The sequence below is a fragment of the Bombina bombina genome, chromosome 8 (assembly GCF_027579735.1).
Source record: "Bombina bombina isolate aBomBom1 chromosome 8, aBomBom1.pri, whole genome shotgun sequence".
In the NCBI taxonomy this organism is placed as follows: domain Eukaryota; kingdom Metazoa; phylum Chordata; class Amphibia; order Anura; family Bombinatoridae; genus Bombina; species Bombina bombina.
In genome coordinates, this window is record NC_069506.1 from 265,636,333 (window position 1) to 265,659,889 (window position 23,557).

General features: G+C 42.0%; 1 protein-coding gene across 2 annotated transcripts in view; it reads right to left on the reverse strand.

Moving 5' to 3' along the window:
* FXYD6 (FXYD domain containing ion transport regulator 6) overlaps positions 1-23,054 on the reverse strand; it is a 97,133-nt gene extending 74,079 nt beyond the window's left edge. The window contains exons 1-2 of one of the 2 annotated variants that reach the window (XM_053691285.1): positions 22,912-23,054; positions 22,523-22,789 (exon numbers count right to left, since the gene is read on the reverse strand). The gene's annotated coding sequence lies outside the window, so the exon portion shown is untranslated. Of the gene's footprint in view, positions 1-10,481; positions 10,585-22,522; positions 22,790-22,911 lie in introns of those variants that run through there. The other variant, XM_053691283.1, reaches the window with a different exon arrangement.
* Between the last annotated feature and the right edge of the window lie 503 nt (positions 23,055-23,557).

A 23,557-nucleotide genomic window follows, 5' to 3' on the forward strand; every position in this document is an offset into this window, starting at 1 on the left:
CTTGAGGTAAAAAAAAAAAAGTTAACTGTAGCTCAGACCTATCATTATCTAAATAAGGTTGAACTTAATTCTAACCAATATTATACATAATCCAAATACAATACTTCTAGACACAACCTCCTATGAACATATTATTCTTTCATAAAATAAGAACAAGAAGGCTCATTAAGCCTCTAAATATTAACCTCCATTTTTTTTCAAAGAGGTGCAGTATTAGTAATTTTATACACATCTAGAACAGGTGTCAACAGTGATTTATGAAAAAGATCAGCTAATTGTGGTGCCATATGGAATAATGTTCCCGAAAACCCTTCAATAATCATTATTTGGACCCACATACTCTACAACAAACCATGATTCTTCACTAGATTAAACACTACCTCAGTCCTAGATCTAGCCCATTCCTATTCCTAGAACCGACGGAAACTTGCCTCTAGATGAGATAAGGGATAAATATATAGAGCTGGATCCTACACAACCCACTAGAATGGCACGGCTATGAGTTTAGCAACACCAGATTTCTCATAGTGACTTCATCTTAACAACCTGATGTCCACATAGCTAGTGACAGAATACTATATGCAACTCATTAAATAATATTGGTTCCAGTGCCTAGTCTATATGAGTTTCTGATGAAAACTGCTATAACACTTATTATATAGGCAACAGTGTTACGGCACATTTAAGGACCATTAACTAAAATGCAATTGCATAATCAACAAGTACATACTAGCACTTACTGAATTTTACATGATTAGAAGATATTTTCTGACAAATACAAAATTTACTTCAATTTGCCAGCCCCCTGTATCATGTGACAGACATCAACCAATCACAGACTCATATACGTATACACTGTGAACTCTAGCAGATGTTCAGTAGGAGCTGGTGCCTCATAAAGTGTTTGTATAAAAAGACTGTGCCTAATCTGTTAATGTAAGTGCATTTATGTGGCTTTGATTTTGCCATTTTTAACAATTATTTGCTTAGTTGCTAGACAGAAAGACATTCACTAAAACACGTCTTAAACAAACATGTTTGCAATTAGAGCTTCATGAAAGGAATTGTTCCATTTAATAATTGTAAATATGCACAAGGGATTTGTTTGTTTGTGTTTTGTCACCAGCCCCAGCAATTTGGAAGAAATATTAGTGTCAGTTTATGGACGCAAAACTAGATTTCTATTCCCAAACAGTACAACAGGATAGTCTGCATAAAACTAAGGATATGGGAAACCAGTTGAAGCACAGACAATAATTCATCATAACTGTTACTGTAGTTTTTTTTTTTATACCAGTTTTAGAACACGTACTTTACTTTATCTGTTATATTGTCTTCTAGAAACACAAAGGCCTTGGAAATAGAGAGATAACTTGTTATGTCGGCTGCGTACTATTAAATTTAGCCCATTTGAATGGTCATTCTTGAGAACATTGTCTGGTGTTATTAATATTATTATTATCAGTTATTTGTAGAGCACCAACAGATTCTGCAGTACTATAAACATAAGTATGATAAACATGGTAGAAGTTATAGAAGACAGATGCATACAGGGCCCTGCCAAAAGTTGCACTGTTGCAAATCAGCTCTCAAGAAGGTGAACTACAAAACAGCAGAGCTCGTAGGTGGTTTACATGTTAAGGGGTTTCAAGAGGGTGACCAAAGCACGAGAGGAAGGAACTGAGGTAAGAAAATGTTAGTGTATGCTGTATGCATCCCTGACAGTAGAGTCTTTAAGGGGCACTTGCAACTTTCAAAACTAGGGGAGAGTCTTGTGGGGTAAGGCAGAGAGTTCCACATAGGGGCCATTCTAGAGTCCTATAGATGGGAATGTGAGGAGGTAACAGGAGAGGAGGACAGAAGTAGGTTATAAACAGAGTGAAAGGGACAGGAGAGAGCGTATCTGGAGATGAGGTCTGAGATATAGGGGGGGACGCAGTGTTATTGAGGACCTTAAATGTCAGAGCCAGGATTTTTTGTTTGATGCTGGAGATTAGAGGAAGCCAGTGAAGGGACTGGCAGAGAGGTGCAGCAGATAAAGAGCGACTTGCAAGGAAGATCAGCCTCACAGAGGCATTCATTATAGAGATAGATAGCAGCTAGGGAGACCACAGAGGATAGAGCTGCAATAGTCAAGGTGGGAAATGAGCAGAGAGTGCATTAAAATCTTTTCAATGAGAGAAATAAGCTAATATATAATACAACGACAATGACATAGCACTATGAATTTTGAGAAGAGGCATAAGTGTGCATTGCTGTTATTTAAGGTGTACATATGCTTTTCAGCTGAAGATACCAAAAGAACAAAGTAAAATTGTTCATAGAAGTTTATTTTAAAGTGTCTTAAAATTACATGTTATATCTGATTCATGAACGCTTAATTTTGACTTTTATGCCCCTTTAAATTGAGATTGAAGTTACCAGTAAATACTACTACCCTATTAATAATAATAAAAATAATAATAACTTATTCCCAAGTATCAGTGACTCACTGGCTGATATGGACAACTTTGCAAAAGTAAAACAAGTCTTCTCTTTATTTGTGGCACTCAATGTCCCATTAACAGATAAATAATACAACTTATACTCGTATCTGCCTTTCTGCATGTTTTAAAGGGATATGAAAATATTTTAGTTCCCATTATATTCTGTGTTAAAGAGATACCTAGGTAGGCACTACATGGCAGAAAACAGTGCTACCATCTAGTGCACTTGCAAATGGGTAACTTTCTTGCAAAACTGCTGCCATATAGTGCTCCAGAAATGGACAGGCTCCTAAGTTTATGTCCCTGCTTTTCAACAAAAGATACCAAAGGAACAAAGATAATTAATAATAGAAATAAATAAGAAAGTTGTTTAACCCCTTAATGACAACTGACGTACCAGGTACGTCATGCATTAACAAGCAGTTAATGACAATAGACGTACCTGGTACGTCAGTTGTCTAACAGAGTGCTGGAAGCGATCGCAATCGCTTCCAGCAGCTCTGAGGGTATTGCAGTGATGCCTCGATATGGAGGCATCCTGCAATACCCCTTTACAAGCCTCCGATGCAGAGAGAGCCACTCTGTGCCCTCTCTGCACCGGAGCGTCGTTGGTGGGTGGGAGCAAGGCAGGGAGGTGGGTGGGCGGCCTGCCAAGGGCCTGTGATGTGGAGGGGGGCGGGATCGCGGGATCGGAGGTGGCAGTGTCCGGGGGTGCGCACGGACGTGCGCACATGCGCGCGGGGCGGGAGCGAGTGGGAACTGCTACACTACAGAAAAATTTAATAGAAAATTGGGAGAAAAGGGGGGATTTTAATTTCAAAAACAATTGAAGGGTTCTGGGAGGGGGGGGGGGAAGCTACACTACAGAAAATGGCAAAAAAATAATAAAAGCATATTTTTTTTTACTAAACTGGGTACTGGCAGTGGCAGACAGCTGCCAGTACCCAAGATGGCGCCCATTAAGCTAGAGGGGGAGGGTTAGAGAACTGTTTGATGGGGGATCCGTGAGGTTGGGGGCTAAGGGGGGATTCTATACAGCAGCATATGTAAATATGTTATAAAAAAACAAAAAAAAACCAAATATACCTTTTATTTTAGTACTGGCAGACTTTCTGCCAGTACTTAAGATAGCGGGAACAATTGTTGGGTGGGGGAGGGAAGAGAGCTGTTTGGGAGGGATCAGGGGGTCTGATGTTTCAGGTGGGAGGCTGATCTCTACACTAAAGCTAAAATTAACCCTGCAAGCTCCCTACAAGCTACCTAATTAACCCCTTTACTGCTAGCCATAATACACGTGTGATGCGCAGCGGAATTTAGCGGCCTTCTAATTACCAAAAAGCAACGCCAAAGCCATATATGTCTGCAATTTCTGAACAAAGGTGATCTCAGAGAAGCACTTACAAACATTTGTGCCATAATTGCACAAGCTGTTTGTAAATAATTTCAGTAAGAAACCAAAAATTGTGAAAAATGTTTTTTTTTATTTGAACATATTTGGCGGTGAAATGGTGGCATGAAATATACCAAAATGTGCCTAGATCAATACTTTGGGTTGTTTACTACACTACACTAAAGCTAAAATTACCCCAAAAAGCTCCCTACATGCTCCCTAATTAACCCCTTCACTGCTGGGCATAATACACGTATGTGCGCAGTGGCATTTAGCGGCCTTCTAATTACCAAAAAGCAACGTCAAAGCCATATATGTCTGCTATTTCTGAACAAAGGGGATGCCAGAGAAGCATTTACAACCATTTATGCCATAATTGCACAAGCTGTTTGTAAACAATTTCAGTGAGAAACCGAAAGTTTGTGAAAAAATTTGTGAAAAACGATTTTTTGTATTTGATCGCATTTGGCAGTGAAATGGGCCTAGATCAATACTTTGGGATGTCTTCTAAAAAAAAAAATATATACATGTCAAGGGATATTCAGAGATTCCTGAAAGATATCAGTGTCCCAATGTAACTAGCGCTAATTTTGAAGTGGTTTGGAAATAGCAAAGTGCTACTTATATTTATGGCCCTATAAATGCAAAAAAAACAAAGAACATGTAAACATTGGGTATTTCTAAACTCAGGACAAAATTTAGAAACTATTTAGCATGGGTGTTTTTTGGTGGTTGCAGATGTGTAACAGATTTTGGGGCTAAAAGTGTTTTTTTTTTCATTTTTTCCTCATATTTTATAATTTTTTTATAGTAAATTATAATATATGATGAAAATAATGCTATCTTTAGACAGTCCATTTAATGGCGAGAAAAACGGTATATAATATATGTGGGTACAGTAAATGAGTAAGAGGAAAATTACAGCTAAACACAAACATCGCAACAATGTAAAAATAGCCTTTGTCACAAACGGACAGAAAATGGAAAAGTATTGTTGTCATTAAGGGCAGAGGCGTAACTAGAAACCACAGGGCCCAGATGCAAGAATCTAAGAAGGCCCCCCCACCACCCCTCCCCCCTCCAAAAAAGGGGAATTTAATACATTTTTTTTTTACATTTAACACAGAACAAAATGTGAATCAGATTACATGTCTGCAAAAGGAAGTACCCTGTGCCCACAGTCTGTGAGAAGTTAGTGACACAGTCTGTAATCTGCCGGTGAGATGGCTGGCCTGACCCTACCCGCCCAGTACTTTATAAAGTGACCAAAGTAGTCAGTGACATGGTCCACCCCCCCATACTGTATATAGTGGTAGTGTATAGTGACACTGTTTACCCCCTGCCCTCCCCCATGCTGTAGTAACAAGGTCTGTAATTTGCTGGTTCCACAAACATACACAAACACACATACATGCATAAATACACACAGTCACATACATACACATGCACATACATGCATAAATACACACACAGTCACATATATACACACACCATACACACACACATAAACACGAATGGGTAAAACAGAAACACTAACCCCTGTAGTCATGTCACACTCACATGATATCAGTGCAGGCAGTGGTAGGTTAACGTTTTTTATTAAAAAAAAATATATATATAATTTTTTTTTTTTTTTAAGCTGGGCCCCCACCCTCAGGGGCCCAGTCACATCTGCGACCTCTGCACCCCCTGTAGTTTCGCCCCTATCTGAATCATGAAATAAAAAATGTTGGGTTTCATATTCCTTTAAGGTCCTACTGGTCATGTTATACATGGTATGTATGAGCCGCAATAGCTATAAACAAATACTCACAATATAAAATAGCATCACCCAGATGCACAGCCCAACACCCAACCTTTACAGACACTGATTTTAGACAGGGATATAGAGCAGTTCTTCTGAGGTTCCCAACAGGTCTTGCTCACTGTTGCTCAGATATCAACAGCTTACAGTGACTGAATTGCATTGTCTCTGGACATTTCCAGCAATGTCAGTCTGTCATGGAAAAGTCAGCTCAAATTTTCTACTGCTGTCTATAAATAGAGGGACAGACACAAGGGGGAGAGGCTGAGAGAGCACATGGGAGGGTGCAAGAGTAATTACTCCTGAAGAGGGAGAGATAAACATTGTTTAGGATGTAAGAAAAATTAATGTGAGTTTGTATGGGAATGCAAAGCTGTAAAGAAAGTATGAAATTATGTGTTGGGTAGCAGACAGTGTACTCACGGAGCAGACTGTTCAGTGTGTGTGTGGTTAGGTAAGCAGTCAGTGTACTTGCGGAGAAGACTGTGCAGTGTGTGTGTGTGGTTAGGTAAGCAGTCAGTGTACTTGCGGAGAAGACTGTGCAGTGTGTGTGTGGTTAGGTAAGCAGTCAGTGTACTCACAGAGCAGACTGTGCAGTGTGTGTGTGGTTAGGTAAGCAGTCAGTGTACTTGTGGAGAAGACTATGCAGTGTGTGTGTGATTAGGTAAGCAGTCAGTGTACTTGCGGAGCAGGCTGTGCAGTGTGTGTGTGGTTAGGTAAGCAGTCAGTGTACTTGCAGAGAAGACTATGCAGTTTGTGTGTGGTTAGGTAAGCAGTTAGTGTACTTGTGGAGAAGACTGCAGTGTGTGTGGTTAGGTAAGAAGTCAGTGTACTTGCGGAGAAGACTGTGCAGTGTGTCTGTGGTTAGGTAAGCAGTCAATGTACTTGCGGAGAAGACTGTGCAGTGTGTGTGTGGTTAGATAAGAAGTCAGTGTACTTGTGGAGCAGGCTGTGCAGTGTGTGTGTGGTTAGGTAAGCAGTCAGTGTACTTGCGGAGCAGGCTGTGAAGTGTGTGTGTGGTTAGGTAAGAAGTCAGTGTACTTGTGGAGCAATCTGTGCAGTGTGTGTGTGGTTAGGTAAGCAGTCAGTGTACTTGCGGAGCAGGTTGTGAAATATGTGTGGATAAGGTAAGCAGTGTACTTGCGGAGCAGGCTGTGCAGTGTGTGTGTGGTTAGGTAAGCAGTCAGTGTACTTGCGGAGAAGATTGTGCAGTGTATGTGTCGTTAGGTAAGCAGTCAGTGTACTTGCAGAGAACAGTGTGCAGTGTGTGTGTGGTTAGGTAAGCAGTCAATGTACTTGTGGAGAAGACTGTGCAGTGTGTGTGTGGTTAGGTAAGCAGTCAGTAGTACTTGCGGAGAGGACTGTGCAGTGTGTGTGTGGTTAGGTAAGCAGTCAGTGTACTTGCGGAGCAGGTTGTGGAGTGTGTGTGGTTAGTTAAGCAGTTAGTGTACTTGCATAGCAGGCTGTGCAGTGTGTGTGTGGTTAGGTAAGCAGTCAGTGTACTTGCGGAGCAGGCTGTGGAGTGTGTGTGGTTAGTTAAGCAGTTAGTGTACTTGCGTAGCAGTCTGTGCAGTGTGTGTGTGGCTAGTTAAGCAGTTAGTGTACTCACGGAGCAGGCTGTGTAGTGTGTGTGTGTGTGTGTGGTAATGTAAGCAGTCCGTGTACTTACGGAGCAGGCTGTGTAGTGTGTGTGTGGTTAGGTAAGCAGTCAGTGTACTCATGGAGCAAGCTGTGCAGTGTGTGGTTAGGTAAGCAGTCAATGTACTCACGGAGCAGGCTGTGCAGTGTGGTTAGGTAAGCAGTCACTCCAGTCAGTGTACTCGCAGAGCATGCTCTGCAGTCTGTGTATGTGTGGATAAGGTAAGCAGTGTACTCGCAGAGCAAGCTGTGCAGTGTGTGTGTGGTTAGGTAAGCAGTCAGTGTACTCACAGAGCATGCTGTGCAGTGTGTGTGTGGTTAGGTAAGCAGTCAGTGTACTCGCAGAGCATGCTGTGTAGTGTGTGTGTGGTTAGGTAAGCAGTCAGTGTACTCACAGAGCATGCTGTGCATTGTGTGTGTGGTTAGGTAAGCAGTCAATGTACTTGCAGAGCATGCTGTGCAGAGTGTGAGTGTGGCTAGGTAAGCAGTTATTGTACTCACAGAGCAGACTGTGCAGTGTGTGTATGGTTAGGTAAGCAGTCAGTGTACTCGCAGAGCACGCTGTGCAGTGTGCGTGTGGTTAGGTAAGCAGTCAGTGTACTCGCAGAGCATGCTGTGAAGTGTGTGTGTGTGGTTAGGTAAGCAGTTATTGTACTCACGGAGCAGACTGTGTAGTGTGTATGCGGTTAGGTAAGCAGTCAGTGTACTCGCAAAGGAGGCTGTGCAGTGTGTGTATAAGGTAAGCAGTCAGTCTGCTTGCGGAGCGGGCTGTGCAGTGTGTGTGAATGTGTAGGGGTTCGATAAGTAGTCAGTGTGCTTGTGGAGCAGGCTGCACAGTGTGTATGTGAATGTGGGGTTCGGTGAGCAGTCAGTGTGCTTGCGGAGCAGGCTGTGCAGTGTGTGTGAATGTGTGGGGTTAGGTGAGCAGTCAGTGTGCTTGCGGAGCAGGCTGTTCAGTGTGTGTGAATGTGTGGGGTTAGATAAGCAGTCAGTGTGGCAGTCAGTGTGCTTGCGGAGCAGGCTGTGCAGTGTGTGTGAATGTGTAGGGGTTAGATAAGCAGTCAGTGTGCTTGCGGAGCAGGCTGTGCAGTGTGTGTGAATGTGTGGGGTTAGATAAGCATTCAGTGTGCTTGCGGAGCAGGCTGTGCAGTGTGTGAATGTTTGGGTTAGATAAGCAGTCAGTGTGCTTGCGGAGCAGGCTGTGCAGTGTGTGTGAATGTGTGGGGTTAGATAAGCAGTCAGTGTGCTTGCGGAGCAGGCTGTGCAGTGTGTGTGAATGTGTGGGGTTAGATAAGCAGTCAGTGTGCTTGCGGAGCAGGCTGTGCAGTGTGTGTGAATGTGTGGGGTTAGATAAGCAGTCAGTGTGCTTGCGGAGCAGGCTGTGCAGTGTGTGTGAATGTGTGGGGTTAGATAAGCAGTCAGTGTGCTTGCGGAGCAGGCTGTGCAGTGTGTGAATGTTTGGGTTAGATAAGCAGTCAGTGTGCTTGCGGAGCAGGCTGTGCAGTGTGTGAATGTTAGGGTTAGATAAGCAGTCAGTGTGCTTGCGGAGCAGGCTGTGCAGTGTGTGAATGTTTGGGTTAGATAAGCAGTCAATGTGCTTGCGGAGAAGGCTGTGCAGTGTGTATGTGAATGTGGGGGTAAGGTGAGCAGTCACTGCTTGCGGAGCAGGCTGTGCAGTGTGTGAATATTTGGGGTTAGATAAGCAGTCAGTGTGCTTGCGGAGCAGTCTGTGCAGTATGTGTGGGGTTAGGTGAGTAATATGTGTAGGCTGTGTAGTGAGGTTGGGGCAGATCCGTGGGCGCTGGTGCACTAATTTGTTACCTCTGTGTATTGTTGCTCTGATCAGCATCCTGTGCACAGAGTCAGTTGTGCAGTGAAACTACAGAGATTAGAGACTGGCACTTCTCACTCACTTCAAACTTTCTCAACTCTCCTCTCTCATTTCTTTCTCAAATATTTTTAAATATTCTCACTCTGACTCATACTTTGCTAAGCACTTTTTATTCTCTCACTTTTTCCATTCTCTCACGTTGTCTCTTCAGTCACTCATATGCTATCTAGTCTAATTTCATCAATCTCTGTTCTCTCACACACAATCTCTGTTCTCTCACACACTCTCTGTTCTCTCACACACACTCTCTGTTCTCTCACACACACTCTCTGTTCTCTCACACACACTCTCTGTTCTCTCACACACACTCTCTTGTTCTCTCACACACACTCTCTGTTCTCTCACACACACACTCTGTTCTCTCACACACACACTCTGTTCTCTCACACACACACTCTGTTCTCTCACACACACTGTTTTCTCACACACACTCTCTGTTCTCTCACACACACACTCTCTGTTCTCTCACACACACACACTCTGTTCTCTCACACACACTCTCTGTTCTCTCACACACACACACTCTGTTCTCTCACACACACTCTCTGTTCTCTCACACACACTCTCTGTTCTCTCACACACACTCTGTTCTCTGACACACACACTCTCTGTTCTCTCACACACACACTCTGTTCTCTCACACACACACTCTGTTCTCTCACACACACTCTCTGTTCTCTCACACACACACTCTGTTCTCTCACACACACACTCTGTTCTCTTACACACACTCTCCGTTCTCTCACACACACTCTGTTCTCTGACACACACACTCTCTGTTCTCTCACACACACTCTGTTCTCTCACACACACTCTCTGTTCTCTCACACACACTCTCTGTTCTCTCACACACACACTCTGTTCTCTCACACACACACTCTGTTCTCTTACACACACTCTCCGTTCTCTCACACACACTTTCTGTTCTCTCACACACACTCTCTGTTCTCTCTCACACATGCCCTATGTCTCTCACTCCCTACACACAACTCTCTCCCTTAGCATTTTCCTTACCCGTCAGTCAGTTCTCTCTCTCTCTTGAACTGCAGAAAACTGTCTGCCTGCTCTGTCTTTCTCATTATCACACTCTCTATTTTAACTTTTTGTATGTATTGAATTCTCTCTTTACTTTCTCTCTATCTCCTATCTCACCATAATCTTCCCCAGTAATTGCCTTTCCTGAATGCTTTCCTCATAATTCCTTTATTATATTGTGCTTTTTTTGGTCCAGTTGTCATGCTGTCTGTCTGTCCTGCACTTTGTTTTACTTACTTTTCCTTCTCTGTATCCCTTCAGTCTCTTCTCATTCACTTCTTGTGTCCTTGTTATCTGCAGTCTCAGGAATCTCAACGTGCTTCAAGTAACAGAGGCAGCTGCAGAATTCCCAGAGACCGGAATTCCAAAGATGGGACACGTCAGTCAGTTCCTCCCTCCCAAGACCAAACTGTTCTAATAGTGGGCACAAGTTTAAAGAGACAGTCTATTGAAAAATCTACTCCAGAATGTGTACTGTTTAAAAATATAGATGATCCCTTTATTACCCGTTCCCCAGTTTTGCATAACCCACCCTGTTATAGCAATCTACTTTTAACCTTGATGGTTACCTATTTCTAAGATGCTGCAGACTGCCCCTTATCTCAGTGCTTTTTACAATCTTGCATTTTAGCCAATTTGTGCTGGTTTCTTATATAACCATTAACATTCTCCCCGGAAGTGAGCACAATGTTTTCTATATGGCACACATGAACTGGCACTGTCTGGCTGTGTAAAATGAAAATAAAAGCACTTAGATAAGAGGTGGCTTGCAGGGACATAGAAACATGCAAACTTAGAGGTTTTAAAATATATATAATATAACAATGTTGGTTATACAAAGCTGGGGAATGGATAGTAAAAAACAATATCTTTTTAAACAATTAAAAAACATGGCAGTTTTGCATTAGTGTCCCTTGGTATCTTGGGTTTTTCGTCAGATAGCGATTTCTGAACATCAGGTGATTTTCCAGCAATCACAGTTTCTAAAAGCTTCTGCAAATATTATCCCTCAAGCATGAAATTGTTATCGCTGGATAACAACAGAGAATTATTTTTTGCCTTGATATTCTTACAGTATCTTAATTTAAAGGGACATAAAACCCCATTTTTTTCTTTTATGATTTAGAAAGAGCATGCAATTTTAAACAACATTCCAATTTACTTCTATTATCTAATTTGCTACATTCTCTTGATATCCTTTGTTGAAAAGCATATGTAAATATACCCTGTAGCTGTTGATTGGTGGCTGTACATAAAGGCCTTGTGTGATTGTGTCACCCATGTGCACTGCTATTTCTTCAACAAAGGATATCTAAAGACTGAAGCAAATTAGATAATAGAAGTAAATTGGAATGTTGTTTAAAATTGTATTCTCTATCTGAATCATAAAAGAAAAATGTTAGGTTTCGAGTCCCTTTAAAATGGATGTGATTGTGTGGTTCCACTGGATATTGAGAGAGGATAGATGAATAGGATTTGCTGGAGAGGAAGTTGAATAGGTTATTTAGACAGGATAGCTGAGGAGGAGGGATGGGGTCCATTAAACACTCAATATTTATGAACCTAGGCACAGATATCCTAAATAGTAACTTGCAGAATGAGAAGCCGTTAAATACACCTGTTGCTAGATAACACTTATGGAAACACCGGGTGGGGGAGGGGGGTTTATGGTTCATAGTTACTGATGTTTAACTAATAGTTTATATATAAGATAAGAAGCATGAAGGAGGGAACTGAAATCTGTATCTAGGTTAAGAGAGTCATGGAGAAAACTTCACTCTACTACTTAACATCGTTCAATCTCCTGAGTTGTAGTATTAGCAAGGGAGGGGGAGGGAGATTCTCAACCTGGATATGTTATACGTGAACAGGAAGTTGGCGATTTAATATGCCTATTTTAGAAAGAGGTTACATGGTTGATAGAGATACAGAGATTTATTAATATTTGTCTCATCGACATGTCCATATACTTTGTGGTTCCCTCTTGTCAAAAATTTTTATGTTTGCCTTTATTGTATATCTTTTCATGATTTGAAATGTTGATAATGAAAACCAATAAAAATGATTTCAATTAAAATGGAAGTGATTAAAGACAAACAAAATGATGATATTGGTGCGGGGGGATTTATCGATTACATCAACCAGTTCAAGGGCCTGTAAGTTAATTGATCCCTTCTAATAGTGTGTAGTGATGCTAATAGATGACATGTGTGCAATTAACCTGTTGTTCTCCAAAACCATAGAGATATGTGTGTCTGTCTCTCTCTAGAATTTAAAAAGGGGAATTATGGGTGCATTGGGCATGTGTGTTTGTTAAGTTACCTGGCCCTTGACAGAGCAGCAAGTGGCGAAATCAGCTCAACTGATATCAATTATTGCTGCATAGAACCACTACCATTGTCTAGGATACCAGCAGCACAAAATTATTTTAATACCATTACAAAACAAGTGAATAAAAACTGAAAAACACACCCTCTATAAAACAGTCCACTCTAACATATGCACAAAAGAACAGTACTTTTCAACTGGCAACCTTCCGAAGTGTTGCTCTGTTAGTGAAGAGTCTTTTATGAGCTTGTAGCGCTCTTAAGGGTTAATGCTCGGCAGGAATGGGAATAGAGATGTGGTGTGTTGAAGGGTCTGGTAACATTGTTGCTGGTGAAGGGGAGTGTCCTACTTGTTGTGTTAAAAGGACCTCTTTTCGCTTCCTGTGTTTGTCCACCCTCCCATCTTTATTTGTTTCCTGGTGGCTTGAATAAGACAGCTTCCTTCGGGTTGCTGCAGAAGTCACAGCTGGGGTAGGGTTATACTGTGCATTTTAAGTTTATGGTTTCCCCTTGATGCCAGTTTGTATGTGCGGCCAACAGTGTTGAGGCCCCTTATGAGTTGAATTACCTTTCTACTCTCTAGTGGTGGGTGGTCTCGGCCCTGTATAGAGTTGCCACCTGCGCCGGTTTCACCGGGACAGTCCCGGTCTGGGACTGTATGTCCCGTGTCCCGGATCTACCGTCAAATGCCCCGGGCTAAGAGCTCCCCTGGGGCTGGCACAGCAGTGAGCGCAGATGAAAAAAAAAATTAGCTGTCCAGGGGAGCTCTTAGCCCGGCGGGAGGAGAGACGGAGCCTGCCTGCTGCCTGGAGTATGTGGGAGGGAGCAAGAGTAGGGTCACGTGCACGTCCATCCGTTGCTGTGCTGAGCATGCACTGAGCCTGCGCTGCGCAGCTGTGATGCTTAGATCAGTGCCATTAGCACTGTGAAGTGCTCGGAACCGGTAGCAACAGCTGCAGAGGAGACAGTCAAACAGCAGAGGTTCAGAGGTGCATGCAGCCGGTGACCGGTCCCATAACTAACAGCACAGAGGACCTCTGTGATAATTGACCATGTTTGATTGCCGTCTAAGTCTAGAGGTGTACTACTAATACAAACACGTTTCCTGGAGACTAGCTTCCTACTGTGGCTTATATATATATATATATATATATATATTTTATATATATATTATACATTTATATTATATAATATATACATATTTTATATATATATATATATATATACACAGCAATAGGTGTGTATGCACTCCCACCGACTTTAAACAGCTGCCAGGGGTATTAATAAAAGTTAATGAATAAAACAGCATCTGTGGCAAAAAAACTTTAATGTATGTGACGTTTCGAGACAATACAAGTCCCTTCCTCTGACAAGTAAAAGTGTACAAAATCAGCCTTTAAATAGGCCTTTAAATAGGCCCCAAACAACACTCCCCTCAGAAGCAGCCAATCAAGACTGTACAAATAACACACCCCTTCAGTGACCAATAGAATTACGTGACAGATTCTCAAAATTAAAACAAATGCATGAATATAATTGTTAAAAAATAGTAATAAGCCCAAAAACCAAACCCTCCAGGGAGTGATTACACCCACATACTTGGGGTCAATAAAAAATAATACCGAAAGTCCCAATACCAAAAAAGATATAAAACATAACAAAAACCTCTCAGCCAATCATCATCAAGTTTATATATGGTAATAGAGTGTCATACCTGGCAACCAAATGGTAACCAAGCACTATTGCTAAGGACGCCCTGATCGTGAGAAATCAGATGCCGACATCAACTCACTCCCGAGATCTATATATATAATGCAAATATAGTAACACAAAAATACAGCGCTCAACTAATACTCATAACACCAAGAAAGACTTTAGACATTCATCTATGTCCCTGAATATACAACTGTCATCCATAACATTCGTGTGTAAACAGCTGTAACAGTACGCCCCCATTAGTTGATTGGTCGCCTAATTCACCAATAGAGTATATTGCATGCGTTGCCCAGCGACTCATAGACAACAATCGACTATTGAAGTAAGGATGTCACTACATTCCTACAATATAATATATAAAAAAAAGTCGACTGCTTGTTAACCACAAATATTAATAAGGTTATTATTCGCAACTCTCGAATACACATAGCGATGTCAGCACGCCCCCATGTCTGATTGGTCACATAGTCAGCAGGTAGATGTGTATTATATGCGTTGCCCGGTTACACATAAACAAATGACGTATAGACAACTGATAACTATTAAAGCCTGCCATTATTATGTGCTCAAATGCAATCTCTTGGAAGGAACAAAGACGTCTATGCCATCGTCAAGTCCTAATGTTCCAATTTCTAAAAAAACGACTACTTGTAAACCATAATATGAACACTCCATCACCATAGAGATCATCAAACCAACGTATATTTAGTGCTCAGAAGCTCACACCTTACTAGTATTGATGAAAGATCAATGTCTGTATAGATATCTAGCTCAAACAAATCAAACTGGATGAACAATGAAACACCTCAAAAAACAAGCAACTCTAAGAATTGAAAAATAAAAAATATATATATAATATATATGATGCAACTATTGCATATAGTGACCAAAATTAATAAACCAAAATGTATACTTATAACACCAAATAATGAAGAATCAACCTAAAACCATCATATGATGTAGTGCTCACACAAACATACCATCAATATAGATGTGTATATATACGCAAAATATATATATATTATGTATATATAGTGTGTATATATATATATACTGTATATGTATATAATATATATATATTATATATATATATATAATATATACATATATATATATAATATATATGTATATATATGTATGTATATATATATATATATATATAATATATATATATATGTACAGTATATATATATATATATATATATATATATATATATATATATACAGGGAGTGCAGAATTATTAGGCAAGTTGTATTTTTGAGGATTAATTTTATTATTGAACAGCAACCATGTTCTCAATGAACCCAAAAAACTCATTAATATCAAAGCTGAATAGTTTTGGAAGTAGTTTTTAGTTTGTTTTTAGTTATAGCTATTTTAGGGGGATATCTGTGTGTGCAAGTGACTATTACTGTGCATAATTATTAGGCAACTTAACAAAAAACAAATATATACCCATTTCAATTATTTATTTTTACCAGTGAAACCAATATAACATCTCAACATTCACAAATATACATTTCTGACATTCAAAAACAAAACAAAAACAAATCAGTGACAATATAGCCACCTTTCTTTGCAAGGACACTCAAAAGCCTGCCATCCATGGATTCTGTCAGTGTTTTGATCTGTTCACCATCAACATTGCGTGCAGCAGCAACCACAGCCTCCCAGACACTGTTCAGAGAGGTGTACTGTTTTCCCTCCTTGTAAATCTCACATTTGATGATGGACCACAGGTTCTCAATGGGGTTCAGATCAGGTGAACAAGGAGGCCATGTCATTAGATTTTCTTCTTTTATACCCTTTCTTGCCAGCCACGCTGTGGAGTACTTGGACGCGTGTGATGGAGCATTGTCCTGCATGAAAATCATGTTTTTCTTGAAGGATGCAGACTTCCTGTACCACTGCTTGAAGAAGGTGTCTTCCAGAAACTGGCAGTAGGACTGGGAGTTGAGCTTGACTCTATCCTCAACCCGAAAAGGCCCCACAAGCTCATCTTTGATGATACCAGCCCAAACCAGTACTCCACCTCCACCTTGCTGGCGTCTGAGTCGGACTGGAGCTCTCTGCCCTTACCAATCCAGCCACGGGCCCATCCATCTGGCCCATCAAGACTCACTCTCATTTCATCAGTCCATAAAACCTTAGAAAAATCAGTCTTGAGATATTTCTTGGCCCAGTCTTGACGTTTCAGCTTGTGTGTCTTGTTCAGTGGTGGTCGTCTTTCAGCCTTTCTTACCTTGGCCATGTCTGTGAGTATTGCACACCTTGTGCTTTTGGGCACTCCAGTGATGTTGCAGCTCTGAAATATGGCCAAACTGGTGGCAAGTGGCATCTTGGCAGCTACACGCTTGACTTTTCTCAGTTCATGGGCAGTTATTTTGCGCCTTGGTTTTTCCACACGCTTCTTGCGACCCTGTTGACTATTTTGAATGAAACGCTTGATTGTTCGATGATCACGCTTCAGAAGCTTTGCAATTTTAAGAGTGCTGCATCCCTCTGCAAGATATCTCACTATTTTTGACTTTTCTGAGCCTGTCAAGTCCTTCTTTTGACCCATTTTGCCAAAGGAAAGGAAGTTGCCTAATAATTATGCACACCTGATATAGGGTGTTGATGTCATTAGACCACACCCCTTCTCATTACAGAGATGCACATCACCTAATATGCTTAATTGGTAGCAGGCTTTCGAGCCTATACAGCTTGGAGTAAGACAACATGCATAAAGAGGATGATGTGGTCAAAATACTCATTTGCCTAATAATTCTGCACACAGTGTATATGTATATATATAATATCTATTTATAATATATTATAATATATATATATGTGTATATATATGTATATAATTAAAATATATATATATATATATATATATATATATATATATATATATATAAGTTCATGAATAAAGCCCTCACTGGTCCAACAGCATCTGTGGCAAAAAAACTTTAATGTATGTGACGTTTCGAGACAATACAAGTCCCTTCCTCTAACAAGTAAAAGTGTACAAAATCAGCCTTTAAATAGGCCCCAAACAACACTCCCCTCAGAAGCAGCCAATGAAGACTGTACACATAACACACCCCTTCAGTGACCAATAGAATTACGTGACAGATTCTCAAAATTAAAACAAATGCATGAATATAATTGTTAAAAAATAGTAATAAGCCCAAAAACCAAACCCTCCAGGGAGTGATTACACCCACACACTTGGGGTCAATAAAAAATAATACCGAAAGTCCCAATACCAAATGTCATGAGATGCAGGACATATGCAGGACACAGCAATGATGGTACAACTCTATTTTATTGCAGAGCATAGCAATACACATCTAGACAGGTTGATTGTACTAAACTAACTGCGACACAGACACCGGACCTAAGCCCCGCCCACCAACTAGTGACATCACATCCTGCTCTCATCACATCTTCCCCTTTTTCAAAGGCGAAGCATACATTTGCATATAACGGATAACAAGGTACACCAACAGAGTATACAACAACATTTATGTTTTTGAACATTATAAAAACAAATAGGTTAGAAAACATGTACAAATAAATTACATCCTGACTTGGACATCGGGGTAGACTACCCTAGTCCACAGTGACCATGGGATTATTCTGCCCATACTTACAGTCACTTTTCTAGCTAAAGTCAGTCCCTATATCGGGCCGGAAGTTTCACCACTCTTCCGCTTGATTTAACTTTGCAAGAACTGTCCTCTGATACAGAAGATGGTGAATTAGAGTCTGCTGGAGGCAAAGATATATCCCCGCTGTGATCTTGCTGAGGGGAAGGCCCCTCTCTTAGAACAGGGGATCCCACCGGCGGTGGTACTGAGGAATTCAGTTCCAGACTCTCAGGTACAGACTGAAGATATCTTCGGTTACGGCGTGTAACCGTCCCTCCCTCCGTAAGGACTGTATAAGACCTTGGTTCTGGAGAGCGGCCAACTACCGTAGCAGGCATCTTCCATTTCTTCTCATCGTCCAGTTTAATTCTGACACTTTGGCCCACTTTCAGTTCCTGTAAGGGCCTGACAGAATGTCTCCTGTCGTAGAAGAAACGATAACCCTTTTTGGCCTCTTCATCCCTCCTAAGGACTTCGTCCCAAGGAACAGGGCCAGGCGGCTTGAAGACACCCACTGAGGGTAAAGTGGTGCGAATCTGGCGTCCTAGCATCAGCTGTGCCGGGCTAAACCCGGTGGCTTGAATGGGCGTCGCCCTGTATGACAAGAGGGCTAGGTACGGCTCAGATTGTTTTAGAATGAATTTTGTTGTTTGAACTGCCCTTTTAGCCATTCCGTTGGCCTGCGGATAATGTGGACTTGACGTGGAATGTACAAAATCATATTCCCTGCTGAAAGCACTGAACTCTGTAGAAGCGAACTGCATACCATTATCACTCACCGGCTCCATTGGAATGCCCCAGCGGGCGAACAAGCTCTTCAGGCGAATGATAACGGCCTGACTTGTGATATCATTCAGGGGTGCAATTTCCAAATACCTGGAATAGTAGTCGATCACAACAAGAAACTTTTTCCCGTGCAGTTCGCACAAATCAGCAGCTATTTTCTGCCACGGCCCCGCAGGCAGCGGAGTAGACATCAAGGGCTCCCTTCTCTGAGAAGGCTGGCGTTCCCGGCAAAAGGCACAATTAGACACATGATTTGCAATGTCGGAGCTGATCCCAGGCCACCACACAGCTGTAGCTGCCCTTTCTCTGCACATTGTAATGCCTAAGTGGCCATCGTGAATCCTGTTTAACATCTCCTTCCTCATGTTGACAGGAATTACAATGCGGTCCTGGAACAGCACCAACCCCTCCAGCTCTGTGAGCTGCGACCTCTCTGGCTGGTAAGCACTTAAAGACATCCAGGCTGCCCGGCTCTCGGGCCAGTCTTCTTTTATGTACTTTATAACTTCTTGCAGATCTGTGTCCAAATATGTCTCTTTCTTTATCTCTTCCAGTTTCCTTGAAGAAATGGACTTAGAGGCCAGAACTGAATCAACATACACTTTCACATCCGATTCTGTGGAGGATTCTTCAGCAGCAGCCAGCGGGAGCCTGGATAGTGTATCTGCCACAACCAGCTGTTTCCCCGGCACATGCACTGCCTGAACATTGAACCTGAGCAGTCTCATCAAAAGTCTCTGGCATCTCAAGGGTGTTTTGTCAATATCATAAGAATTGATTAGAGGGACTAGCGGTTTGTGGTCAGTTTCCAGACTAAATTTCTCCAAACCCACTAGATAACGCTGAAAGCGCTCACAAGCCCAAACTGCAGCCAGGCACTCTTTCTCAATTTGAGCGTATTTTGACTCCGCAGCCGTCAGTGTGCGGGAACAGTAGGCGACGGGCTGTAGTTTGTTGTCATTCAGCTGCAGGAGTGCAGCCCCAACCCATAACTGCTTGCATCAGCACTAACCACAGTCTTTTTTTGAAGGGTCGTAGAACCCCAGCACTGGGGCAGACCCCAGCAGGGACTTGGCATGCAGAAAAGCTTTTTCTTGTGAAGGTCCCCAGACCCAGGCAACGTCTTTCTTAAGCAACTCTGTGACAGGGTGTAAAACTGTTGATAAATCTGGAAGAAACTTGCCCACATAATTTACAAGGCCCAATATCTGTCTCAGCTCATGTACATCAGAAGGGCTCTTCATCTGTTCAATAGCACAAATTTTCTCGGGGTCTGACTTGATGCCATCATGCTCCTCCGCTGTAGACCCATACACTAGAATGTCGTCCATGACGACCGCTGTGCCCACGTGGTCACTCAGGAGAGAACTCATTTCCCTTTGAAAAATTTCAGGAGCGGAGGATATCCCAAAGGGGAGTCTGCAGAGGCAGAACCGACCTACCGGTGTGATAAAGGTAGTCAGTTTGCGGCACTTTGGATCCAGGGGGATCTGCCAAAAGCCGCTAGAAGCGTCTAATGTGGAAAAGAACTTCGCCCCAGCCAACTTTGGAGCTATATCTTCCAATGTCGGCAGCACAAATCTCTCTCTCTTCACTGCTTCATTCAACCTTTTCAGGTCCACACAGATGCGCACCTTTCCGTTTTTCTTCGCAACTGGAACAATGGGGGCACACCAATCAGTCGCTTCAACAACCTCTTCAATAACCCCCATAGACTTCATGTGCATAAGCTCATTCTCCACTTGAGGCATGAGCGGGAACGGAATTCTACGAGGGGTAGAAATACTGTATGGGACTGCGTCACATTTAAGTGCTATACGGACAGGTTTGCAGTTCAGTAGGCCCAACTCGCCAAACATATCTTCGGAAATCTCATTCACTCTGGCCACGAGGCCCAAGTCACAGGCTGCTTTTCTGCTCAATAAACTGTTAACACACTGGCCTCGGATCACATGCACCCACATGGTGAACTTCCTCTGCTTGTACTCACAACTGGCAAGAAATTTCCCCACACAATCAATGCGGCCACCAGGACTATGGACATTTGTAGTAACCTTCGCCAGCTGGGGCTGTCGAGGCAGTTTCATAAATTCGGCAAAAGACATTACAGTGATATCTTCTCCTGTGTCAATCTTAAAATCAACTTTGGCTCCCATTACAGTAAAAGTAACTTTCCAATCTTCCTCTGAGCTTGTCCGTTCCACAACAGACCCCACAAAAGACACTTCCTGACCCTCCTGGTCACTGTCCACCTGCATCTCCTTAATGTATTCAGTTTTACACACCACTTCAAAATGGCCTATTCTGTTACATTTTCTGCATCTTTTATCTCTGGCCGGGCATATAGCACTCTGATCATGAGCCCGGTAGCACCGTGTGCATCGGCCATGTTGCGCCCATCCACTTCTAGGCCTTTCCAGTTGCTCACACTGTGCCTTTCACTAGTAGTTTTCCTAGACTGTTGCACTTCATCCACAATACTCTCAGACCTCAGATCAGCACTTTGCTTTTTCCCCAGTTCACTCTGGCGGGCCATCCTAATAGCCCCATCTAACGTTAAATCAGGCTCTAACTGCAGGTTCAGGGAGACTTCAGCATCTGCAATTCCAATAACTATTCTGTCTCTGATTTGCTCTTCTTTAGCAACACCAAACTCACAGAATTCAGCTAGTTCATACAGGCTGCGTACAAATGACTCCACAGATTCTCCCACACGCTGATTACGTTTGTGAAAACAAGCTCTCTCATGAATCACATTTCTTTTGGGCACAAAGTGGGCACTGAGTTTATCCATAACTATATCAAAGTTAACTTCTTCCCCTTCTTGGAAAGTAAAAGCATTGAACACTGGCTCCACATCTTTCCCCATAGAGTATAAAAGAGAATTAACTTGTACTTCACCACTCTCCTTGTTCAGTTTGGATGCAATCCTGAAGCGCTGAAACCGCTGACGCCATGTGGGCCAAGCTGCAGGCTGAGAAAAGTCAAAAGGCTCAGGTGGGGTAAACTTTGACATTGCAATCGATCAGGAACAGAAGCGCAGTCCAGAACTTCTGACACCATGTCATGAGATGCAGGACATATGCAGGACACAGCAATGATGGTACAACTCTATTTTATTACAGAGCATAGCAATACACATCTAGACAGGTTGATTGTACTAAACTAACTGTGACACAGACACCGGACCTAAGCCCCGCCCACCAACTAGTGACATCACATCCTGCTCTCATCACACCAAAAAAGATATAAAACATAACAAAAGAGTGGGCGCAGAACTCACCCACCAAAGCCTGGATTGATTTGGACAGACAGATCTTTAAAATTAATAATATGGGTTCTCTAGCATGGCTTCCACCCTCGAAACGCCCTGTTTCTGTATCTAGGTACCACCTGATAGAAGAAACACTTAATATATGGGACGCTATTATAGCTACCTCCACACATATTTCATCCAGGCACTCCCCTTTGACGCCCATCCTTGAAAATCCTGAGATTCCCTACTATAACAGGAGCATATATAAACTTGCTCCATACAAAATTAAAGAGGGCTCCGTCCTCGGGGTAGTGGTAGATGGGAAGCTGGCCCCCCAGGCTGAATTAGAAAATTCTCAACCCACGATTTTTTCCTCTTGGCTTCAATATCACCAACTTCTACACTTTATTACAAGACACAAACACAGACAGGACTTAGGTAGAACGCTTACGGCATATGAGAAATTATGTGCATCAGACACTGCCCATAGACACATGATTTCTCTCCTATACAAAATGATTATATTACAGGGGACTGATTCTTTACCGACTTACACGTCACGCTGGACTGAAGACCTTGGAATAGACTTAGATTTGGAATCCTGGTGCAGGGCTTTTAGACTACTTAAAAAATCTTCGGTCTCTTCCACAATCCAAGAAATGCACATTAAATATTTGAGTAGATGGTATTTAACCCCTGTAAAATTGCATAAAATTTTTCCGTCGGTAGGCCAGCTGTGCTGGAGGGGCTGCGGAGAAAGTGGATCAATCTTACACATATGGTGGCACTGTCCGCTTCTGTCGCTCTATTGGAGGGGAGTTCTGAAAAAGATGGGGGAGGTTTTAAAGATTACCATACCAGATACACCTGAGATTTTACTTTTTCTGAATCTACCAAAAACGCAGAGCTCTGCACATTTGGCCTTGCTCCTAATTATGATTACCTGCGCAAAAAAAGTAATTCCAAAAAGATGGAAGTCTCAGGATCCTCCCTCGCTGGCTGATTGGCTTGTCCAAGTCGAGGAGATCCTGTTATTAGAGAGATACCATTATCTGAAAATTCACAACCTTACATTATACGAGATGGTGCTGGCAATATGGCGAGGCACTATTTAACATCTTTGGCCTTGATATGCGGATTGCCTTGGGAGGGGGAGGGAAAAACAGGTTTTTTTTTTTTTTTTTCTCCCCTCTCTCTCTTTCCCCCTTACTCCCCTTTTCTAATCTTTTCCCCTCCCCCTTCTTTCTTATTTCTGGTACTATGCAGTGTGGAATCTTGCCCAACAGGTTGGGCGTAGTACTAAAAAACTAACTAAAAATGTTCAGATTTGTAGTTTCCCTTCCGGGCGGCTCACCCTAAGGTTGGGCAGAATCACAGATGAAGTGAATGTATAGTGCAGAGCTTACTGTTTTTCTTATGATCTTTTTTCTTATGTTAAGTACAACTGATGCCGTGATGTATAAGTTTTACATTTACTTGTTGTACATTGTAACAGCTTTGTCACTATTGTATTTGTTTACTTCAATAAAGCCTTAAAAAAAAAAAAAATAACAAAAACCTCTCAGCCAATCATCATCAAGTTTATATAT